Below are 23,531 nucleotides of genomic sequence, written 5' to 3' on the forward strand. Positions count from 1 at the left end.
TCTGGGATCGCCGAGCTGGCGGTGCCGGCTTCCAGGGGCGGGGTGCCGAAGTCGCCTTCTCCAGACGGCGGCGCGTTGGCGAGCCGACTTGGAGGAGTAGCCTCGCCACGGCCTCGTCTTCGGTCGGCGGCACCGGAGGGTCCGCTGGCTGCTTGCCTTGCGCACCTTCAGACGGCGGCGGAGGCGGCGGCGAAACGTTCACGTCCGGTGTAGAGGGGTCGCCGCTTTCCCTCTCCACGACGGGGTTCTCCCCGCCGGCTTCTCCAGTCTGCCCGTGAACTCCGGAGGCGGCGGCGCAGAGTTCAACGGGATGACGAACACCGCCGAGCGGCGGCGTGCGGCTTCCTCAGCCTGCCGCTTCGTCGCGGCGGCGGCTTCGGCCTCCGTCAGTTTTTTCTTGGCGGAGGCCTCCGCCCTGTCGGCCTCCGCCTTCTCCAGGCGAACGGCCTCTTCTTCGTTGCGCTTCTCCTGCGCATTCCGCTCTGTCGCCTCCCGGAGGTCGGCAGCGGGGTCAATCCGCCGAGTGGTGGCGGACGTCTCCACTGACCCCATGACGGAGGCGGTGGTGACCCTCTCAAGAGAGAGGGGAGCCCTGAAGCAAGAGGGGCAAGCAAAGACTCAGACAAAGTCACAAAGAAAGAACAAAGCATTAAGACAGAATACTCATGCGGAGACCAATGTCGGCTTCTTCACTTCCTTACGGAAGCGGATGGCCTTCGCGGCCGCCTCGTCCCGCCGGGTCGCCGCAGCCGAACCCTTGGGTTTCTTCGGCCGACTGCCGAACAAGGTCGGCACGGCCCTGCGCTTCTTCCCACCGCCTGGAGCACCCGGTGCGGCAGAAGAGCCCGCGCGAGGCAGGCTGGCTCCTGGACGATGGCGGGGGGCGACTTCCCCCTCGGCGTCATCATCAGGCCAGTCGGCAAAAGTGGTCGAAGGCCTGAAGTCGCCTGCCATTCCTCCTCCTCCCTCGGCGTTGTCCTCCAGAGCCGCCGCCCCCAGACCGGGGTCGTCGACGTCACTCTTTGCCCGGTCGGCGAGGAACTCGCGGGCCAGCCCCGAGGTGCCGGCTGGCGGGTGGAGGAGGGGATTCTGACCAAAGCTGACTGGTCAAAACAAACTCAGCGAGAGACAAGACAATCTAAAGAAAGAAAGGAAAGGCAACTCACCACGGGCGGGGGGTTGGTGCGGGAGTACGGCTCCTTGCCAAACTGCCAATCCTCCAGAAGCTTGCTGTCCGAGAGGTACTTCACCATGAAGGCCACCTCTTTGTGAGGCATGTCCTTGGTGCACATCCAACTCGGGTCACGGTGCCCACTCATCTGGCATATCATGTGGGGGCGGCCTTGGAGTGGGAGAACTCGGCACGCCACGAAGGCGACCAGCAGGTCTGGGCCGGTCAAATCCTTCGACTGCGTCAGCACTCGGAGTCGCACGATGGCGCCGCCTCCCGCAGGCGTCAGCGACTTGGCCTGGTATGACCAGTTGGGCAGTCGCCCAGCCGGCGAGCCGGCTTCGAAAGCCGGCAGGTTGACCCAGTCCCCTCTCGCGGAGACGCTCCTAACGTAGAAGTAGGATCTCTGCCACATCTTCACCGACTTTATCAGCGAGATGGAGGGGAAGGGATTGTCGGCCCCTGACCTTCGCACGGCGATGAAAGCGCCGCATTGAGCCGGCACGCCCGCAGCCTGGGTGCCGAGCTTGGAGAAGAAGAACTCCCCCCAGAGCTCGAGGGTGGGGAGTACTCCGAGGAAGCCTTCACACAAAGCCACGAAGGCGGACAGCAGCACCACTGTGTTGGGGGTGAGGTGGTGCGGCTGGAGGCCGTAGAACTCCAGGAAAGATCGGAAGAAACTGCTCGCCGGCAGCCCCAACCTGTCCAGGCAGTGCGAGAGGAAGATGACCCGCTCGCCCTCCTGCGGCGCGGGGGAAATCTCCCCCTTCCGTGCAAGGCGCACCCGCACGTGATCCTCGCCGGGGAGCCGACGAGTCCGGCGAAGGAAATCAATGTGGTCGTCATGGACTTCAGAACCGTCCCAAGTGCCGGAGCGCACCGGGGGAGGCACGGCGGTGGAGGAAGAACTCATCGCGAGCTGTCGCCGCGGCATTCGCCGGAGCTTGGGCGCGCGGCGGAGCGAAGAAGAAGAAGAAGGAGGAGAGCGAGGAGCAGTGAGAAGGAAGAGAACGAGGAGTGGTGGGAAGGAGGGGCGCGTGTCCCCCCCCCCCTCTTCCCCCTACTTATAGCCCTGTGGGCTGCGAAGCCGAGGGGGAGGTCGTGGGGATTTACTGCGCCCACGGCCCCACAACCCCCACGATCCACAATAAAGTTACTGCGCAGTAACTCCACGGGAATACCAACCGTCCACCGGGGCCACAGCGGATCCGCTCGGCTGCCGAGGCGCGGTAGTGGCGGGCCCCGCCTATGGGCCTGTCCCGTCGCGCGCGTAGGCTGGCAGGAGGCCCAGCCACGTGTTGTCGCGTGACAGGCCTAGAACGGGCGGCGTCCTGGAGGCTTAGCTAGCATGCCACTTAGATCCCGCCGCGACGTTCAAAATATTGTGCGAGTCAGAATTGAGTGAGTCCGAATCGAGCGAGTCCGACTCCTCCAAGTCGGTCCGGCAGAAGTCAATCAAAGACCATGTGTTGAGCACCCGGAAAGAGAAACTGCTGAGGCTTCTCGGCCGATCGTCTGCGGCGCCTCACCAGCTTCGGGGACTACTGTCGGAGTAATGGGCCATGGGTAGGCCAATCCGAGCCCCAGAACCTTTCAAGACATCGCGGCAGGTTGCGCCCCTCAAGACCCCAGGACGAAGAGCCGCCTTCAGGACGTCAACGGCAAGACGGCCGACTGACCACGCACGGCCGAGTCCCAGGGACGACTTCAGGGAAAGCCGACTCCTGACTAGCGACTTCCAGAGAAGCCGGCTTTGGGGAGTCGGCCTGCGACTCCAACACCCCTCACGATCTCATCAAGTGGGACGGGGAGGGGAGTGGCAACAATGAAGCCCGCTCCTGCCCCTTAACAAGGGCAGGCATGGCCACAACACGCCATACCCCGGAAGATCTTCGTGCGGCGTGGCACTGTTGCCATGCCGGCCCTGACATCAGTACCGCAGGACCGAATCCTGCACCCACGACGGCTTGCCTGTACGGCCTATAGGTAGCAGGTCCCACCAGTCGGTGAGACCTCAGGAGACGGCAAGAGGACCACCAGTCGGACCCGTCGGTAGTCGGCCCGGGGGAGTCGGCCGAGCCCTCCCTCGGGTCCCACGCGCCATTAATCAAGATGTGATGGGGAGTGGCGACAGTGATCGCCCGCCGGGCGACGGAGCTGTTGCCACGACCTCATGATCAAGCCCGCGTCATCAGAAGCACGGCTACAGTAATCAGTAGCCAGCAAGACCCGCCCGCGGCGGACGCGGCCTGTCAGCTCCGTACCAGGCCAGTCGGCGGGGCCCACCAATCGGCGGGCCCCAACGGTCAGCAGAGAAGACGGAGGCCAGAGGCACTGACGGCTGGGCCCGTATCCAGTCGGATTACCATTGTACCCCTGGGGGTAGGCCTATATAAACCCCCCAGGGCACCCATGCAAAGGGTTGGAACCCATTAGCTCTAGACCATATTATATAGAAGGGAGAGAGATAGCCTTGCCCTCTCCCACCTCCTAGAAACAGCTCAAGGAGCAACCGTGTAAACACTTTGCCATAGTGATCATGCGGAGACCTCGCAGAGCAGCAGTAGGGGTATTATCTCCTCGGAGAGCCCTGAAGCTGGGTAAGATTCGCCGGTGTGCATGTCTTCGCCTCATCCCGTTTCCAGGCACCGGCGACGTTCTACTCGCCCCCACCATGATAAGCCATCCTTTGGCATATGTCGCACCAAAGCCCCGACAGCCAGCATATATGATCTTGAGATTTTACGAAGTCACCATAGGTGCCTCGTAGTCGAGTGGAACGTCTCCTCCCACTGAACGTATATCACTGAAAATACTGAAATAAACACAAGATAAATGTGAGCACTGAGACTTTAACCTTGGTGGGCTCGAGAAACCACTGTCCTCTAACCATCCAACCACATGTTGGTTAGCACGACAAAATGTATGTGGTGACCGTGATGGGCTTATTCTGAAGTCCAGTGACCATATCGTGTTTTCGCTTCAAATACAATGACCGTAAGTGTCGTTAACAAAATACGGAGCACGCATCAAATGCAAAGTCCGTCATTGTCATCAACAAAATATGGAGACGTATCGTGAGCTAGATACCGTTGTACTATTGTATATGCTTATTTTCTTAGTGGCTGATTGCGTGTGTGGTGTGGTGGGCACATCATTTCTAGTTGTGGTGGGTCAACATGAACACTCATGGGTTGGTTCCATCCTGCACCACATATAGGTTGGACCGGGACGTGTTATACGAAGACCCATGTGGAGGACTCGGCGTACAACACGAAGCTACCAGAGTCGCGGAGGACTCTATCCCCACCGGTGATAAGCCGGCTATAACCCTACGCCCTTAGTATGTTATACAAGCTTGGGGGCTAGTTCGTCAATAGTATACACACACGCACAATGCCTGGTATTCACGTGTACTTTGTACACACCCCTATCACTAATATACAGTACCAGGAGTAGGCTCTTTCTTCAACTGCAATTGAATTCTAGCATGTGCATGTGTTTATTTCATATTATCGATCCATAGAGTGAGAGCGGTTTGAAATACAAGCAATGGATGCTTTTGCAATTCATATATAAACATTAATTAGTGCACTCCATGTTGTTAGTGTGAAGCACTTTATACATTTGTCACTTGCATGGATACATTCCAAATTGCTAGCTACGAAATAGAATACATGTCGAATTCAACATAAAGGGGGTTTCGAAGATTCGAATTCATAGGAAGTGCATTCTTCTATTTGAACCTGAGATAATGGCATTTGTAAATCAGATGTAAAAGGGGGCATCAATCTTTGTTGTGAGTTTGAACATGCTATATATATTCATACGCATATCTAACTTTTGTTTTGCAAGGAGATTATATCTGGAACCATGCATGAACTGAGGTAAGTTGCATATTTTTTAATATATACTCGTGTACAATGTATATTCAAATGTACCCCCTCCATTCCAAAATAATCGTAGCTTTAGGATTTTCAAGAGTAAAGATTTGTGAAGTTTGACAAATCCTGAAAGTTCAATTCAAGAGAACCAAAAACGTTAATGCTTCTGCTCCCAAATATTGAACGAAGCGCCAAATAGGCCTCTAGTCACCCGAAACCACGCGAGACTAATGTTTTGGTGGTAGGAAATTACTATCCTGACTCTGGCCCGTGTAGCCTACCGGCCCGATGTCCAAAGGTCTAAACCGGGGTAGGTTTGTAACTTCACCAAGACACCAGAGAAGCATTCATACGTCATGGGCGCCTACCCATGCGCTCAGCCGAAATCTATCCCGCCCACATTTGGGACCCCTGACATGACTGTCCTACCCCTAACCCGCAATATGTCCAAAATTTTAGATGGGGGAAAGTTTGTAACTTTCCCCAAATTTCAAACAAGCACATCTCAAACCGAAACATTGTTCCCCCTTAGTTCCCTGCCTCCCTCCGTTTCCCCATTCATACTCCATGGGCGCAAAAACGCCCTCTCCACCAGCCGCAAAACCCCAGCCTCCTCCGTCCTCCACCCCATAGCGGCCAATCCACCACCGCCCTCCTCCATCACACCGGAGCCGGTACCCCGACGTCGTCTTCCAACGCAATCGCAACCGCAACGCCCTCAAGGACTTAGCAGCTGAAGCCGAGGTAGAGCTGCCTCCACGACGCCGACGTGCACCGTACCAGAACCACTCCGATCACGCCGTCCTGCGCCTCACTGCTGTGGCTCCACTATCGCAACCGTCCACCGCACCGGAGTTGTTCCCGCTACGCCGTTGTTCACCACCTCGGATCTGCTTCCCTGCCGCGGACAGATGGCCATCGCACCACACTCAACAACTTGGCCATGGGTTCGTCCAAGGCTGCACCGTCCTCCACAAATTCTGGTTTCCGGCGAACAACAAGAAGATCGTCGGAAAAACAGAAGGAGGACACAGCACTGCCAGCATAAAGAGGTACTCCTCTTCCCTTATTCGTGCAAATCTTACGTCTCCGCTCACACTGTATTGATCCCACGAAAGAAACTAGTTGAGCGCTTCTTCCTGCATCTTCTTTGTGATACTAAATGCACAAGGTTTCCTCCCTTTTACTATTTCACCTTTGCTAGAGGTCAGTAGCCCGCCTGGATTTCAATTCAGGGTCAGTCAAACCGTAATTAAAAGAAGCAGCACCCACTTAGGCACGCAGAGCACCTAGTCCGCATGTTCCCCGGGGAAGCGGCGCATCGGTGTCTATCATAGGGGTGTGGGGCGCAGGAGCTGCTTGCGCCCGATCTGGAGGTCGGCGGGGCTTGAATGGATGGCCGGGGGGCGGTGCCAAGAATGACGGTGTGGTGAGGTCGAGGGGAGGGCGCAGGCAGGGGAGGGATACTGGGCCGGTGGTCGCTGGCGTTTCGAGGAAGATCGTCAACACTGACTCGCTGGAGGTAGATGAAGGTGATCTGCCCGTTCTTTGTACATCGGACGGTGCAGAAAAAATGGACTGACCTATTTGCTTTCAGTCGACTGTTATTTTCATAGAATCCTGTAGTAATTTAGTGTGCCATGCATGTTGTAGAGCTATCATATGTCTCCCATCATTTATTTCTCATCAACCTGCTATCTACTACCTTTACACTGTACTAATTGTGTACACACTTCACCCATACTCACACTATTGTTTTTTATGCATGGGTATTTCAGACTCTGACGCGGTGTTGATGAATGCAGAAACGAAAAGACAGAAGTCGCTCCAATGTAATTCGATGATAAGCACTAAGCGTTCCAGCGCTCTAACGGGTGCAGTGTCAGCAGTTGGAGACAGTAAACGTAGCTCTGCAATTGATGACATCAATTGCCACACACAACCATCCCAGGTGCTTGCTTAACTTCGCGCTGTCAAATGTGGTTGCATGTTGCATATGGTGTCTAGCTTGTATTGCTTCCAATTTGGTTAAATTGCATCTGCTTACTTTACACATTATACCTTTGATAATGACATGCCTTCCTGTTTTTGATACATACTACATATGTCTATTAACCATGTTCGTACATCAAACTAATGCTCTTTTGTATCCCTCGTCAATCACTTATGATGAGACAGTCACCCGGGTGGGTTTCTATGAGACGCCATACTCGTTTTAAAGAGTGCAGTGTCATCCTCCCCACATGATTCTCAAGAAACAACAAGGCTAAATGAAGATAGCCAACGTAGCTCTCTAATTGATCACCGCAATTCCCCCACACCACCATCGCAGGTGCTTGCTCTTACTTGGCAGTGTGATATGTAGTGTTCGTCTTACATGAAAGTAGTGTTCGTCAGTATCATGCATCAATGAGTTCTGAAGAGCAAATTTTATTCCTTTTTCTTGTGGGTTTTACTTGACAAGGCAAAATCAAGAAAGAGGAAGGAAAAGAGTAAGGAAGGCGATGATGGTGGTCCTCTGCAGCAACGTAAACGGAGCATCTGTATCGATTCTCCTTGTACTGATAGTGCATTACAAGGTCCAAGTCTCCGCTCCCCTACTCCACCATCCAAGGTGCTTGCTCTAACTTGGCAGTGTGATATCTGGTTGCATGTTGCATATGGTGTCTAGCTCGTATTGCTCCTAATTAGTGTAAACTGCATCTTCTTAGCTTACACATGATACATGTGAATATGACACGCTTTCCTGTTTTGGGTACATACTATATCTTATGATACGGCACCTTTAAGTCGCCACTGTGATATTGGTTGTGTCTTGCATATGATTTCTAGCATGTACTGCTTCTAATTTGTTGAACGCCATACAGTTTGAACTTGGCAGAGTGATATTGGTTGCATCTTTCATATGGTGTCTAGCTTGCAGTGCTTCTAATTTGTTGAAATGCTTTCTGCTTAGTTACCACATCATAGGTGTGAATATGTCACAACATTCTGTTTTTCGTACATATTCCATCCTCGCATCATGTGTTTGCCTTTCATCCGAGTAGTGTTCGTCAGTATCATGCATGAATGAGTTCTGAAGAGCGAATTTTATTCCTTTTTCTTATCGGTTTGACTTCACAATGCAAAATCATTACAGCTGAAGGAAATTAGTCCGGCAGTGGATGATGGTGGTCCATCGGAGCAACTCAAACAGGGGGTCTCTACAGATTCTACTCCGCCATCCTCCCAACAAGATTCGCAAGACAACACAAGGCTGGACAGTCAACGTAGCTGTGTAGATGATGAGCACATCTCCCCTACTCCACCATCACAGGTGCTTGCTCTAACTTGACACTATTATATGTGGTTGCATGTTGTGTATGATTTCTAGCTTGTATTGCTTCTAACTTGAATTGCATCTGCTTACTTTACACATAATGCATGTGAATGTGACATGTGTTCCTGTTTCTAGAACATACGTGTACATGATGAGCACATCTCCCCTACTCCACCATCACAGGTGCTTGCTCTTACTTGGAACTGTTATACGTGGTTGCGTTTTCCGTATGATGTCTAGTTTGTATTGCTTCTGATTATGTTGAATTGCATTTGCATAGCTTACAACTTATACCTGCAACGATCACTTACCCATAAGACACATTTAACTTGGGACTGTGATGTAGGTTGCATCTTGCATTGTCTTCTAGCTTGTACTGCTTCTAATTTCTTGAAATGGCACTTACGACGAGACACTTTTTACCTGATAGAGTGATATTGGTTGCATGTTCATATGGTGCCTAGCTTTCATTTCTTCTAATTTTTTTGAAATGCCTTCCGCTTACTGTTTTTTCATACATATTCCATCCTCCTATCGTACGTGTGAATATGAAATGCTGTCTTTTTTTGTATATATTCCATCCTCCTATCCTGCACTTGCCTTACATCAAAGTAGTGTTCGTCTGTATCATGCATCAACCAATTATGCAGAGCTAATTTTATTCATCTTCTTGTGGTTTTGACTTCATAAGGCAATATCAGAAAATAGGGAGGAAAAGAGTAAGTTAGGGCATGTTGGTGGTCCTCCGCACCGACGCAAACAGAGAGTCTCTAGATTTGCCACTGCTACTGCTAATGAAGTTGAAGTCTCAAGTCTACATGATGAGTTCATCTCTCGTACTCCACCATGCAGGTGCTTGCTCTAAGTTGACAGTGTGATAATTGGTTTCATGTTGCATATGTTGTCTAGCATGTATTTCTTCTATTTTGATTAAATTGCACCAACTGAGTTTATATGTTATACATGTGCATATGACATGGCTTTCTGTGTCTAGAATACACTGCATCTATCTATCATACCATGTTCTTACATCAAAGTACTGCTGTTGTGTATCCCGCATCAGTCACTCATGATTGGACGCTTTTAACATGGCAGTTTGATAGTGGTTGCATTTTGCATTGATTTCTATGTTGTACTGCTTCTAATTTTTTGAATTGCCACTTATGACAAGACACTTCTAACTTGGCAGGGTAATATTGGTTGCATCTTTCATATGGTGTCTAGCTTGCATTACTTCTATTTTCTTGAAAATCCTTCTACTTAGTTTGCACATCGTAGCTGTGACTATGTCATGTCGTCCTGTGTTTCTTACATATTCCATCCTCATACGGTTGTCTTACATCAAAGTATTGCTTGTCTGTATCATGCATCAATGAGTTCTGAAGAGTGATTTTATTCTTTTGTGTTGTGGGTATAGCTTGACATGGCAAAGTCAAAAAAAGATCAAGGAAAATAATATAGTAGGGAGTGATGTTACTTGTCGGGTGAAACGGAAAAGGTTCTGCCATCGAGATTCTGCTGGTACTTATAGTGCAGTAGAAGGTCCAAGTTCACCGCTAAATCTACAAACATAGTATCACCTGCTCCACCAGCTGCAGCATCCGCTTCAACTGTACCAGCATCTCAACCAGTTACTCGTTCGTTTGCTCCGGAACTGGCCAGTTCCCAAGCTGCCTTCACACCTAACACTACTTTCGGAGCACTGCTGACACAACAGGACTTGGCAAGATCAGATGAACCTCATGAGCATCAACACCAAGACGGTACCTGACCAAGTCAAGTTGCAGTTGCATGCTCCTTTATATGTACTCTCACAGTTTGATGTACACTAACACTTTCCATATTCGTTGTTGAACTAGCACCACGGCGCAAGCGGAAACAGACATCAGGGATAATGCTTGACAGATTAACAAAATCTGAAGGAGGAAGAATGGAGATCCATTTTGAGGCAGGTTTAAAAAGGCCATGTGATGCTACAGAGTTAGCCAAGTTAGTATCAGAGGCAGCCGTTGCCGTTAGGTGTCATGCACGTATCCTCCCAACGTGGATCCAGTACAGGAATGAGACAGACAATACCCAGTTTAACACCTTCCTTGACCATTTATCCGTAAGTAATGTTATTCGTCGCAATTAGTAATGTTGTCTTGCTCTGTCCCATACTTTCTAGCTTCCTCCTAATAAGACTCACATTCTTTTTTCAACAGATGAGGTTCAAGTTGGATCCGAAAGATGATGCAACTAGACAAGCATGCACTCATGTTTTTCAGTCTGCTCTGCGACAGTATCGGTACCACCTTAGAAAATCTCACTTTGAAGGCAAGGCTAACAATGAAATCGCCCAAACATCTCCAGTGGAATATATTACAGATGAAGACTGGAGAGTCCTCGTTAAACACTGGTCTGACCCAAAGTATCAGGTAGGCTATATGTATTTGATCAGACCACATATTGAACTTGTATTTATGTATGTGCCTTACAAGTGTATCTTCTTCTAGGCTAATTGTTTGAAGAACAAAACCAACCGTTCTAAAGTGAAATTCCAATAGACCACAGGATCTCGGAGCTATATTGCACACTGTGAGGCTCTTGTAAATAGCTGATACTTCCTTCTTTTTTTGTGCCATATTATCGTATCTATATTGACTTGTTCCAAATACAGAAGAAATTCCGTGCGGACCAAAAAGAACCTGAACCGAATGCAGTGCAAATCTTCAAGGATTGCCACACCATCAAGATGAAGGGCATGAGCACACCAGTTCAAGCCGCTGTTGTAAGTCCTTACTCCTCCTGCCTTGAACTGATTGGAACTGTGATGCGTTCATTTAACTACTTGGTTTGCAGCCAATGTCAGTTACTCTGTTCACTTTTATTCACAGTTGTCTTAACGTATCATTTCACCTTACATGGTTTAAAAGAGATGAAGGATATTCTTTTGGTCTTGATCTGTAATCTAGTTGTTATGTTCATGTGCGCACACAATGATAAAATAGCATGTTTGTTTTATATCTGTTTGCCCATGATATGAATGATGTCATACTATGTTCATCCTACTTTAAACCATGTCTCTTTATCCTTAGATGTCAACGAATGTGAGGAAATAGACAATACAGTAGGCATGCTACATGGACATATGTTCCGAAAGTGATTTTATTATGTAGTTGGCACTACAATACATGCTAATGTATTACAGTAGTTCACCAAAATAAGTTATGTATAAACGTTTTAACCTACTTTGTTTGTTTTTGTCTCATTAGTAACTTATCTGGTACACTAATCTACAAGTTCAAACTTTCAGGATGCTATGGAACAAATGATTGAACAACCACAACCACCTAAAGGTGACGAGGCTACTACAGGCACAATGTCACCTCTTGCTATAGTGCGTCAGTATCTCTCCACTAACAGTGCAAAAAGCACCTTCCTGCGTAATTCTGGGTTGGTTGTCCAGGTAACCTCGTCCAAATCGCCTACTGAACAAAATCTTCCTGCTAGACAGAGTGATATATCTGTGCTCCAGACACAAGTCCAATCCCTAATGGACGTTGTTTGGGAAACAAGAATAGTAGTTGAGAAATGTCGTCAAGATATGAATGGTTTTGAAACCAGACTATCATACATTCGCTTCGTTGTTCAAGAGCAATGGCGGAAAAACTGTGGAGATCGTGCTGCTCCATCAGATTCTACAGCCTGAAACATTAGCACTCAGGTCAAATGATCTGTGCTTCTATACATCTGATGGTGCTTTTATCTAGAAGGACTGTAAACTTTTTGCCAACAGGCCTTTTGTTGTATGGTTGGAATTTATTTTGTTGTGATATAACATTTATGATGCTGCCTCAGGCTGTAGTAATTACGACGCTATTTTGTATAGTGTAGGTTTATCTTAGTAATGTATTCGGCCAAAAGCTTCGTAGGAGCCCAACATGCCAACATTCGTCGGGCCCATTCCAATTGGGCTAAAAACGATTACGGGCCGAAATTGGCATGTAGCCAACTAAAAATATCTGGGCCTAAATCAGCATAAGCTTTCATATTTTTCTGGTAGGCATGTGCCCATAGTGGGCCTTTAACAGGCCTAAACATAATTTGGGCCCTTAGTAAAAATAGGCCGTTTACAGGTGTAAATATCTCGAGCCCATAAAATACATGGGCCTTTAATAGACCGAAAGTGAGATTGGGCCCTGATTGTGCCAAATAACCCACTGGACTTTAACAGGCCGAAATTCGGACGGGCCGTAAATGCGCCGACCTAATACACGGGCCTTTAACAGGCCGGAACTTCGGTCAGGCTAGATTATCGTCATTTTTATATGGGCCGTTAATGGGCCTAATATGACGTTGGGCCACATATGGCCCATGGTTTACATCCGGCGTTAATAGGCCGAAAATGACAACAGGCCGAAAGTGGCCCAAAGCTATAGTGGGCCTCTAACAGGCCGAATGTCAGACATGGCCGAATATGACCCAAATCCTTCACGGTCGTTTATGGGCCGAAAGTTTTGATGGCCTGTAAATGGGCCCAAATGAAGCCGGACCTTTAACAGGTCGGAAATACATCGGGCCGTAATTCGGCCCAATTACTTAGCGGACTCTTAACGGGCCAGAAGTGACCATGGGCCGCGTTGATGACAAGTTTAGGACAGGCCGTTGACGGGCCGATTTGATAGAGAATGTTGGGCCTTTAGCTGGGCCGGCCCATTATGGTCGACAGAATCTTGTGGGCCTTTAGCTGGGCTGGCCCATTATGTTCCGCAAAATCTTGTGGGCCTTTAGCTAGGCTGGCCCATTATGGTCTGCAAAATCGTGTGGGCCTTCAGCTGGGACAGCCCATTATGGTCCGCTAAATTTTGTGGGCATTTAGCTGGGCCGGCCCATTATGGTCCGCTAAATCTTATGGGCCTTCGGTTGGGCCGGCCCATTTAATCTTTGTGGGCCACTTTTGGGCCGGTCCACGTGTCAACATATCATAGGCCCATCTCGACCGTTGGATGAGTGACACCAGTGCCAACGCGGAGCTGACGCATGGATCTGTCAGCCAATGAGAATTTTACACGTGGAAAATCGTCATTGGTTGTGGCTGTTAACGGGTTATCAGATCCAAAATCCAACCCGATAGCTTAACGGTGTTCCACGTGTCGGTCACCCTTGACGAAAGCACTTCTGTGACGCACGATTTATCATCATGGAAGTGGACACTTCCGTGATGATAATTTTGGAAATGTCATGGAACACTTCTACGATAGCACAGGTATGACTATCTTGATTCTGTCATAAATTTGTCATGGATGTACATGCATGACAGAAAACGCGACCTAATGTGACAAACACGTATCATCACGGAAGTGTATTCTTTTTGTAGTGGGAGCAGTACTACCGCAAGCCCAACATCAGCAACCAAGACAAAGCAAAGAGGATAAACGGAGGATGCTCCAATGCGTATGGGAAAGGTGGAGACAAGGAAGAAAACGTGTATGTGATAATTCCACCCGAACCTTTCCAACGTGGACCCCCTCTTAATAGTACGGCTTTCCTACGACTCAAATCCACCAAAAAGAAACGTAGAAAAATGCCGTCTTCAATAGTCTTCGAGGGGCACCAAACCATCTTGTGCCTAGCGATGAAACGTCTGGGAAACTCAAGGCACACGATTAGTCTGCAAAAGCATTGTCATCAATCACCAAAACACCTTAGGGATAAATACGCCCTTACAATTGTGCTCTCCAAAGTTTTTAGGGTATATGGGTATATATGGGAGGAAGAAGTACGTCGGTGGATGTTGTCTACTACACAACCTTCTTCTTGTAGACATTGTTGGGCCTCCAAGTGCAGAGGTTTGTAGGACAGTAGCAAATTTCCCTCAAGTGGATGACCTAAGGTTTATCAATCTGTAGGAGGCGTAGGATGAAGATGGTCTCTCTCAAGCAACCCTGCAACCAAAAAACAAAGAGTCTCTTGTGTCCCCAACACACCGAATACAATGGTAAATTGTATAGGTGCACTAGTTCGGCGAAGAGATGGTGATACAAGTGGTATATGGATGGTAGAAAATAATATTTGTAATCTGAAAATATAAAAACAGCAAGGTAACTAATGATATAAGTGAACACAAACGGTATTGCAATGCGTTGAAACAAGGCCTAGGGTTCATACTTTCACTAGTGCAAGTCCTCTCAACAATAATAACATAATTGGATCACATAACTATCCCTCAACATGCAATAAAGAGTCACTCCAAAGTCACTAATAGCGGAGAACAAACGAAGAGATTATGGTAGGGTACGAAACCACCTCAAAGTTATTCTTTCCAATCAATCCGTTGGGCTATTCCTATAAGTGTCACAAACAGCCCTAGAGTTCGTACTAGAATAACACCTTAAGACACAAATCAACCAAAACCCTAATGTCACCTAGATACTCCAATGTCACCTCAAGTATCCGTGGGTATGATTATACGATATGCATCACACAATCTCAGATTCATCTATTCAACCAACACATAGAACCTCAAAGAGTGCCCCAAAGTTTCTACCGGAGAGTCAAGATGAAAACGTGTGCCAGCCCCTATGCATAAGTTCATGGGCGGAACCCGCAAGTTGGTCACGAAAGCATACATCAAGTGAATCACGTGATATCCCATTGTCACCACAGATACGCACGGCAAGACATACATCAAGTGTTCTCAAATCATTAAAGACTCAATCCGATAAGATAACTTCAAAGGGAAAACTCAATCCATTACAAGAGAGTAGAGGGGGAGGAGAAACATAAGATCCAACTATAATAGCAAAGCTCATGATACATCAAGATCGTGCCAAATCAAGAACACGAGAGAGAGAGATAGAGAGAGAGATCAAACACATAGCTACTGTTACATACCCTCAGCCCCGAGGGAGAACTACTCCCTCCTCGTCATGGAGAGCACCGGGATGAAGAAGATGGCCACAGGAGAGGGATTGCCCCCTCCGCAGGATGCCGGAACGGGTCTAGATTGGTTTTTGGTGGCTACGGAGGCTTATGGCGGCGGAACTCCCGATGTATTGTGCTCGCCGATAGTTTTAGGGTATATGGATATATATAGGCGGAAGAAATACATCAGGGGAGCCACGAGGGCCCCACGAGGGTGGAGGGCGCGCCCCCTGCCTCGTGCCTTCCTCGTTGCTTCCCTTACGTACACTCCAAGTCTTCTGGGTTGCTTCCGTTCCAAAAATAAGTTTCGTGAAGTTTCAGGTCAATTGGACTCCGTCTGATTTTCCTTTTCTGCGATACTCTAAAACAAGAAAAAAACAGAAACTGGCACTATGCTCTAGGTTAATAGGTTAGTCCCAAAAATAATATAAAATAGCATATTAATGCATATAAAACATCCAAGGTTGATAATATAATAGCATGGAACAATCAAAAATTATAGATACGTTGGAGACGTATCAGTATCCCCAAGCTTAATTCCTACTCGTCCTCGAGTAGGTAAATGATAAAAACAGAATTTTTGATGTGGAATGCTACCTAACATATTTATCCATGTAGTTTCTTTATTGTGGCAAGAATATTCTGATCCATAAGATTCAAGACAAAAGTTTAATATTGACATAAACATAATAATACTTCAAGCATACTAACAAAGCAATTATGTCTTCTCAAAATAACATGGCCAAAGAAAGCTATCCCTACAAAATCATATAGTCTGGCTATGCTCTATCTTCACCACAAAAAATATTTAAATCATGCACAACCCCAATGACAAGCAAAGCAATTGTTTCATACTTTTGCTGTTCTCAAACTTTTTCAATCTTCACGCAATACATGAGCGTGAGCCATGGACATAGCACTATAGGTGGAATAGAATGGTGGTTGTGGAGAAGACAAAAAGGAGAAAATAGTCTCACATCAACTAGGCATATCAATGGGCTATGGAGATGCCCATCAATAGATATTAATGTGAGTGAGTAGGGATTGCCATGCAACGGATGCACTAGATCTATAAGTATATGAAAGCTCAACAAAAGAAACTAGTGGGTGTGCATCCAACTTGCTTGCTCATGAAGACCTAGGGCATTTTGAGGAAGCCCATCATTGGAATATACAAGCCAAGTTCTATAATGAAAGATTCCCACTAGTATATGAAAGTGACAACATAGGAGACTCTCTATCATGAAGATCATGGTGCTACTTTGAAGCACAAGTGTGGTAAAAGGATAGTAGCATTGTCCCTTCTCTCTTTTTCTCTCATTTTTTTAATTTTTTATTTGGGCCTTTCTCTCTTTTTTATGGCCTCTTTTTTATCTCTTTTTTATTTGGGCTTCTTTGGCCTCTTTTATTTATTTATTATTATTATTTTTTCGTCTGGAGTCTCATCCCGACTTGTGGGGGAATCATAGTCTCCATAATCCTTTCCTCACTGGGACAATGCTCTAATAATGATGATCATCACGCTTTTATTTACTTACAACTCAAGAATTACAACTCGATACTTAGAACAAAATATGACTCTATGTGAATACCTCTAGTGGTGTACCAGGATGTGCAATGACTCAAGAGTCACATGTACGGAAGAATTATGAACGGTGGCTTTGCCACAAATACGATGTCAACTACATGATCATGCATAGCAATATGACAACGATGGAGCGTGTCATAATAAACGGAACGGTGGAGAGTTGCATGGCAATATATCTCGGAATGGATATGGAAATGCCATAATAGGTAGGTATGGTGGCTATTTTGAGGAAGGTAAATGGTGGGTTTATGGTACCGGCGAAAGTTGCGCGATACTAGAGAGGCTAGCAATGGTGGAAGGGTGAGAGTGCGTACAATCCATGGACTCAACATTAGTCATAAAGAACTCACATACTTATTGCAAAAATCTATTATTATCGAAACGGAGTATTACGCGCATGCTCCTAGGGGGATAGATTGGTAGGAAAAGACCATCGCTCGTCCCCGACCGCCACTCATAAGGAAGACAATCAATAAATAAATCATGCTCCGACTTCATCACATAACTGTTCACCATACGTGCATGCTACGGGAATCACAAACTTTAACACAAGTATCTCTCAAATTTACAACTACTCAACTAGCATCACTCTAATATTACCATCCTCATATCTCAAAACAATCATCAAGTATCAAACTTCTCATAGTATTCAATGCACTCTATATGAATGTTTTTATTATATCCCACTTGGATGCCCATCATATTAGGACTAAATTCATAACCAAAGCAAACTACCATGCTGTTCTAAAGACTCTCAAAATAATATCAGTGAACCATGAGAGTTCATCTATTTATTCAAAATAAAACCACCGCAGTGCTCTAAAAATATATAAGTGAAGCACTAGAGAAACGACAAACTACTCCGAAAGATATAAGTGAAGATCAATGAGTAGTCGAATAATTATGCAACTATATGAAGACTCTCTGACATTTAATAATTCCAGATCTTGGTATTTTATTCAAACAGCAAGAAAAAAATAAAAAAATGATGCTCCAAGCAAAACACATATCATGTGATAAATAAAAATATAGCTCCAAGTTACTGATGAACGAAGACGAAAGAGGGGATGCCTTCCGGGGCATCCCCAAGCTTAGGCGTTTGGTTATCCTTGAATATTACCTTGGGGTGCCTTGGGCATCCCCAAGCTTAGGCTCTTGCCACTCCTTATTCCATAGTCCATCGAATCTTTACCCAAAACTTGAAAACTTCACAACACAAAACTTAATAGAAAACTCGTGAGCTCCGTTAGCGAAAGAAAAGAAAACACCACTTCAAGGTACTGTAATAAACTCATTCTTTATTTATATTGGTGTTAAACCTACTATATTACAACTTATCTATGGTTTATAAACTCTTTTACTAGCCATAGATTCATCAAAATAAGTAAACAACACATGAAAAACAGAATCTGTCAAAAACAGAACAGTCTATAGTAATCTGTAACTAACGCAAACTTATGAAACCTCAACAATTCTAATATAAATTGCTGGATGTGAGGAATTTATCTATTAATCATCTTCAAAAATAATTAACTAAATAGCACTCTCCAATAAAACATGGCAGCAATTCTCGTGAGAGCTAAAGTTTCTGATCAACAAGACATTCCCCAAGTCTTCCCAAAGGTTCTATTTGGCACAAACACTAATTAAAAGCATAAAACCACATCTAGACAGAGGCTAGATGAATTATTATTACTAAGCAGGAGAAAAAATCAAGGAACAAAAATAAAGTTGGGTTGCATCCCAACAAGCGCTTTCGTTTAACGCCCCTAGCTAGGCATGATGATTTCAATGATGCTGACATAAAAGATAAGAATTGTAACATAAAGAGAGCATCATGATGAATATGACTAGCACATTTAAGTCTAACCCTCTTCCTATGCATAGGAATTTTGTGAGCAATCAACTTGTGGGAACAAGAATCAACTTGCATAGGAAGGTAAAACAAGCATAACTTCAAAACTTTAAGCACATAGAGAGGAAACTTGATATTATTGCAATTCCCACAAGCATATATTCATCCCTCATAATAATTTTCAGTAGCATCATGAATGAATTCAACAATATAACCAGCACCTAAAGCATTCTTTTCATGATCTACAAGCATAGAATTTTTATTACTCTCCACATAAGCAAATTTCTTCTCATGAATAGTAGTGGGAGCAAACTCAATAAAATAACTATCATGGGATTGAAAATTGAAATCAAGATGACAAGTGTCATTGTTATCATTATTCTTTAAAGCATACGTGTCATCACAATAATCATCATAGATAGGAGGCATGCTTTCATCATAATAAATTTTATCATCAAAACTTAGGGGACAAAAAATATCATCTTCATCAAACGTAGCATCCAAAAGCTTGTGGCTTTGCATATTAGCATCATAGATATTAAAGTAATTCATACTAACAACATTGCAATCATTCTCATCATTCAAACATTTAGTGCCAAACATTCTAATGCATTCTTCTTCTAACACTTTGGCACAATTTTCCTTTCCATCATACTCATGAAAGATATTAAAAAGATGAAGCATATGAGGCAAACTTAATTCCATTTTTTTGTAATTTTATTTTATAAACTAAACTAGTGATAAAACAACAAACTAAAAGACTTGATTGCAAGATCTAAACATATACCTTCAAGCACTCACCTCCCAGGCAACGGCACCATAAAAGAGCTTGATGTCTACTACACAACCTTCTTCTTGTAGACGTTGTTGGGCCTCCAAGTGCAGAGGTTTGTAGGACAGTAGCAAATTTCCCTCAAGTGGATGACCTAAGGTTTATCAATCTGTAGGAGGCGTAGGATGAAGATGCTCTCTCAAGCAACCCTGCAACCAAATAACAAAGAGTCTCTTGTGTCCCCAACACACCCAATACAATGGTAAATTGTATAGGTGCACTAGTTCGGCGAAGAGATGGTGATACAAGTGGTATATGGATGGTAGATAATAGTTTTTGTAATCTGAAAACATAAAAACAGCAAGGTAACTAATGATATAAGTGAGCACAAACGGTATTGCAATGCATTGAAACAAGGTCTCGGGTTCATACTTTCACTAGTGCAAGTCCTCTCAACAATAATAACATAATTGGATCACATAACTATCCCTCAACATGGAACAAATAGTCACTCCAAAGTCACTAATAGCGGAGAACAAATAAAGAGATTATGGTAGGGTATGAAGCCACCTCAAAGTTATTCTTTCCAATCAATCTCTTGGGCTATTCCTATAAGTGTCACAAACAGCCCTAATGTCACCTAGATACTCCAATGTCACCTCAACTATCCGTGGGTATGATTATATGATATGCATCACACAATCTCAGATTCATCTATTCAACCAACACATTGAACCTCAAAGAGTGCCCCAAAGTTTCTACCGGTGAGTCAAGACGAAAACGTGTGCCAACCCCTATGCATAAGTTCATGGGCGGAACCCGCAAGTTGGTCACCAAAACATACATCAAGTGAATCACGTGATATCCCATTATCACCACAGATACGCACGGCAAGACATACATCAAGTGTTCTCAAATCATTAAAGACTCAATCCGATAAGATAACTTCAAAGGGAAAACTCAATCCATTACAAGAGAGTGGAGGGGGAGGAGAAACATAAGATCCAACTATAATAGCAAAGCTCGCGATACATCAAGATCGTGCCAAATCAAGAACACGAGAGAGAGAGAGAGAGAGATCAAACACATAGCTACTGGTACATACCCTCAGCCCCGAGGGAGAACTACTCCCTCCTCGTCATGGAGAGCACCGGGATGATGAAGATGGACACCGGAGAGGGATTGCCCCCTCCGGCAGGGTGCCCGAACGGGTCTAGATTGGTTTTCGGTGGCTATGGACGCTTCTGGCGGCGGAACTCCCGATCTATTGTGCTCCCTGATAGTTTTAGGGTATATGGATATATATAGGCGGAAGAAATACATCAGGGGAGCCACGAGGTCCCCACGAGGGTGGAGGGTGTGCCCAGGGGGTGGGCGCGCCTCCCTGCCTCGTGCCTTCCTCGTTGCTTCCCTTACGTACACTCCAAGTCTTCTGGGTTGCTTCTGTTCCAAAAATAAGTTCCGTGAAGTTTAAGGTCAATTGGACTCCGTTTGATTTTCCTTTTCTGTGATACTCTAAAACAAGAAAAAAAAATAGAAACTGGCACTGGGCTCTAGGTTAATAGGTTAGTCCCAAAAATCATATAAAATAGCATATTAATGCATATAAAACATCCAAGGTTGATAATATAATAGCATGGAACAATCAAAAATTATAGATACGTTGGAGACGTATCAGTGGACCTCCGGGCTGTCCATGAGGCAGGGGCCGCGCCCAGGGGGTGGGCACACCCCCACCCTCGTGGGCAGCCCGGAACTCTCCTGGTCCAACTCCGATACTCCGTGGGCTTCTTCTGGTCCAAAAATAAGTTCCGTGAAGTTTCAGGTCAATTGGACTCCGTTTGATTTCCTTTTCTGCGATACTCTAAAAAAGTAAAAAACTGAAACTGTGAATGGGCTCTGGGTTAATAGGTTAGTCCCAAAAAATAATATAAAATTGTATAATAAAGCCCATAAACATCCAAAACAGATAATATAATAGCATGGAACAATCAAAAATTATAGATACGTTGGAGACGTATCAGCATCCCCAAGCTTAATTCCTGCTCGTCCTCGAGTAGGTAAATGATAAAAACAGAATTTTTGATGTGGAATGCTACCTAACATATTTCTCTAAGTAATTCTCTTCATTTTGGCATGAATGTTCAGATCCATAAGATTCAAGACAAAAGTTTAATATTGACATCAAAATAATAATACTTCAAGCATACTAACTAAGCAATTATGTCTCTTCAAAATAACATGGCCAAAGAGAGTTATCCCTACAAAATCATATAGTCTGGCTATGCTCCATCTTCACCACAACATATTGAAATAATGCACAACCCTGATGACAAGCCAAGCAATTGTTTCATACTTTTGATGTTCTCAAACTTTTTCAATCTTCACGCAATATATGAGCGTGAGCCATGGATATAGCACTATATGTGGAATAGAAGGGTGGTTGTGGAGAAGTCAAAAAGGAGAAGATAGTCTCAATCAACTAGGCATATCAATGGGCTATGGAGATGCCCATCAATAAATATCAATGTGAGTGAGTAGGGATTGCCATGCAACGGATGCACTAGAGCTATAAGTATATGAAAGCTCAACAAAAAGAACTAAGTGGGTGTGTATCCAACTCGCTTGCTCACGAAGACCTAGGGCATTTTGAGGAAGCCCATAATTGGAATATACAAGCCAAGTTCTATAATGAAAATTTCCCACAAGTATATGAAAGTGACAACATAGGAGACTCTCTATCATGAAGATCATGGTGCTACTTTGAAGCACAAGTGTAGTAAAAGGATAGTAGCATCGCTCCTTCTCTCTTTTTCTCTCATTATTTTTATTTTTATTTTTTTATTTGGGCCTTCTCTTTTTTATGGCCTCTTTACTCTTATTTTTTTATTTGGGCTTCTTTGGCCTCTTTTATTTATTTATTTTCGTCTTGAGTCTCATCCCGACTTCTGGGGGAATCATAGTCTCCATCATCCTTTCCTCACTAGGACAATGCTCTAATAATGATGATCATCACACTTTTATTTACTTACAACTCAAGAATTACAACTCGATTCTTAGAACAAAATATGACTCTGTATGAATGCCTCCGGTGGTGTACCGGGATGTGCAATGACTAATGAGTGACATGTATGAAAGAATTATGAATGGTGGCTTTGCCACAAATACAATGTCAACTATATGATCATGCATAGCAATATGACAATGATGGAGCGTGTCACAATAAACAGAACGGTGGAAAGGTGCATGGCAATATATCTCGGAATGGCTATGGAAATGCCATAATGGGTAGATATGGTGTATTTTTTGAGGAAGGTATATGGTGGGTGTAAGGTACCGGCGAAAGTTGCGCGGTACTAGAGAGGCTAGCAATGGTGGAAGGGTGAGAGTGCGTATAATCCATGGACTCAACATTAGTCATAAAGAACTCACATACTTATTGCAAAAATTTATTAGTTATTGAAACAAAGTACTACGCGCATGCTCCTAGGGGGATAGATTGGTAGGAAAAGACCATTGCTGGTCCCCGACCGCCGCTCATGAGGAAGACAATCAATAAATAAATCATGCTTCGACTTAATCACATAACAGTTCACCATACGTGCATGCTATGGGAATCACAAACTTCAACACAAGTATTTCTCAAATTCACAACTACTCAATTATCATGACTCTAATATCACCATCCCATATCTCAAAACAATTATCAAGTATGAAACTTCTCATAGTATTCAATGCACTTTATATGAAAGTTTTTATTATATCCCTCTTGGATGCCCATCATATTAGGACTAAATTCATAACCAAAGCAAATTGCCATGTTGTTTAGGACTCTCAAAATAATATAAGTGACGCATGAGAGTTCATCTATTTCTATAAAATAAAACCACCACCGTGCTCTAAAATGATATAAGTGAAGTACTAGAGCAAATGACAAACTACTCCAAAAGATATAAGTGAAGCTCAATGAGTAGTCGAATAATTATGCAACTATGTGAAGACTCTCAAACATTTAATAATTTCAGATCTTGGTATT

This window comes from Triticum dicoccoides, chromosome 1A, assembly GCF_002162155.2.
Source record: "Triticum dicoccoides isolate Atlit2015 ecotype Zavitan chromosome 1A, WEW_v2.0, whole genome shotgun sequence".
Classification (NCBI taxonomy): domain Eukaryota; kingdom Viridiplantae; phylum Streptophyta; class Magnoliopsida; order Poales; family Poaceae; genus Triticum; species Triticum dicoccoides.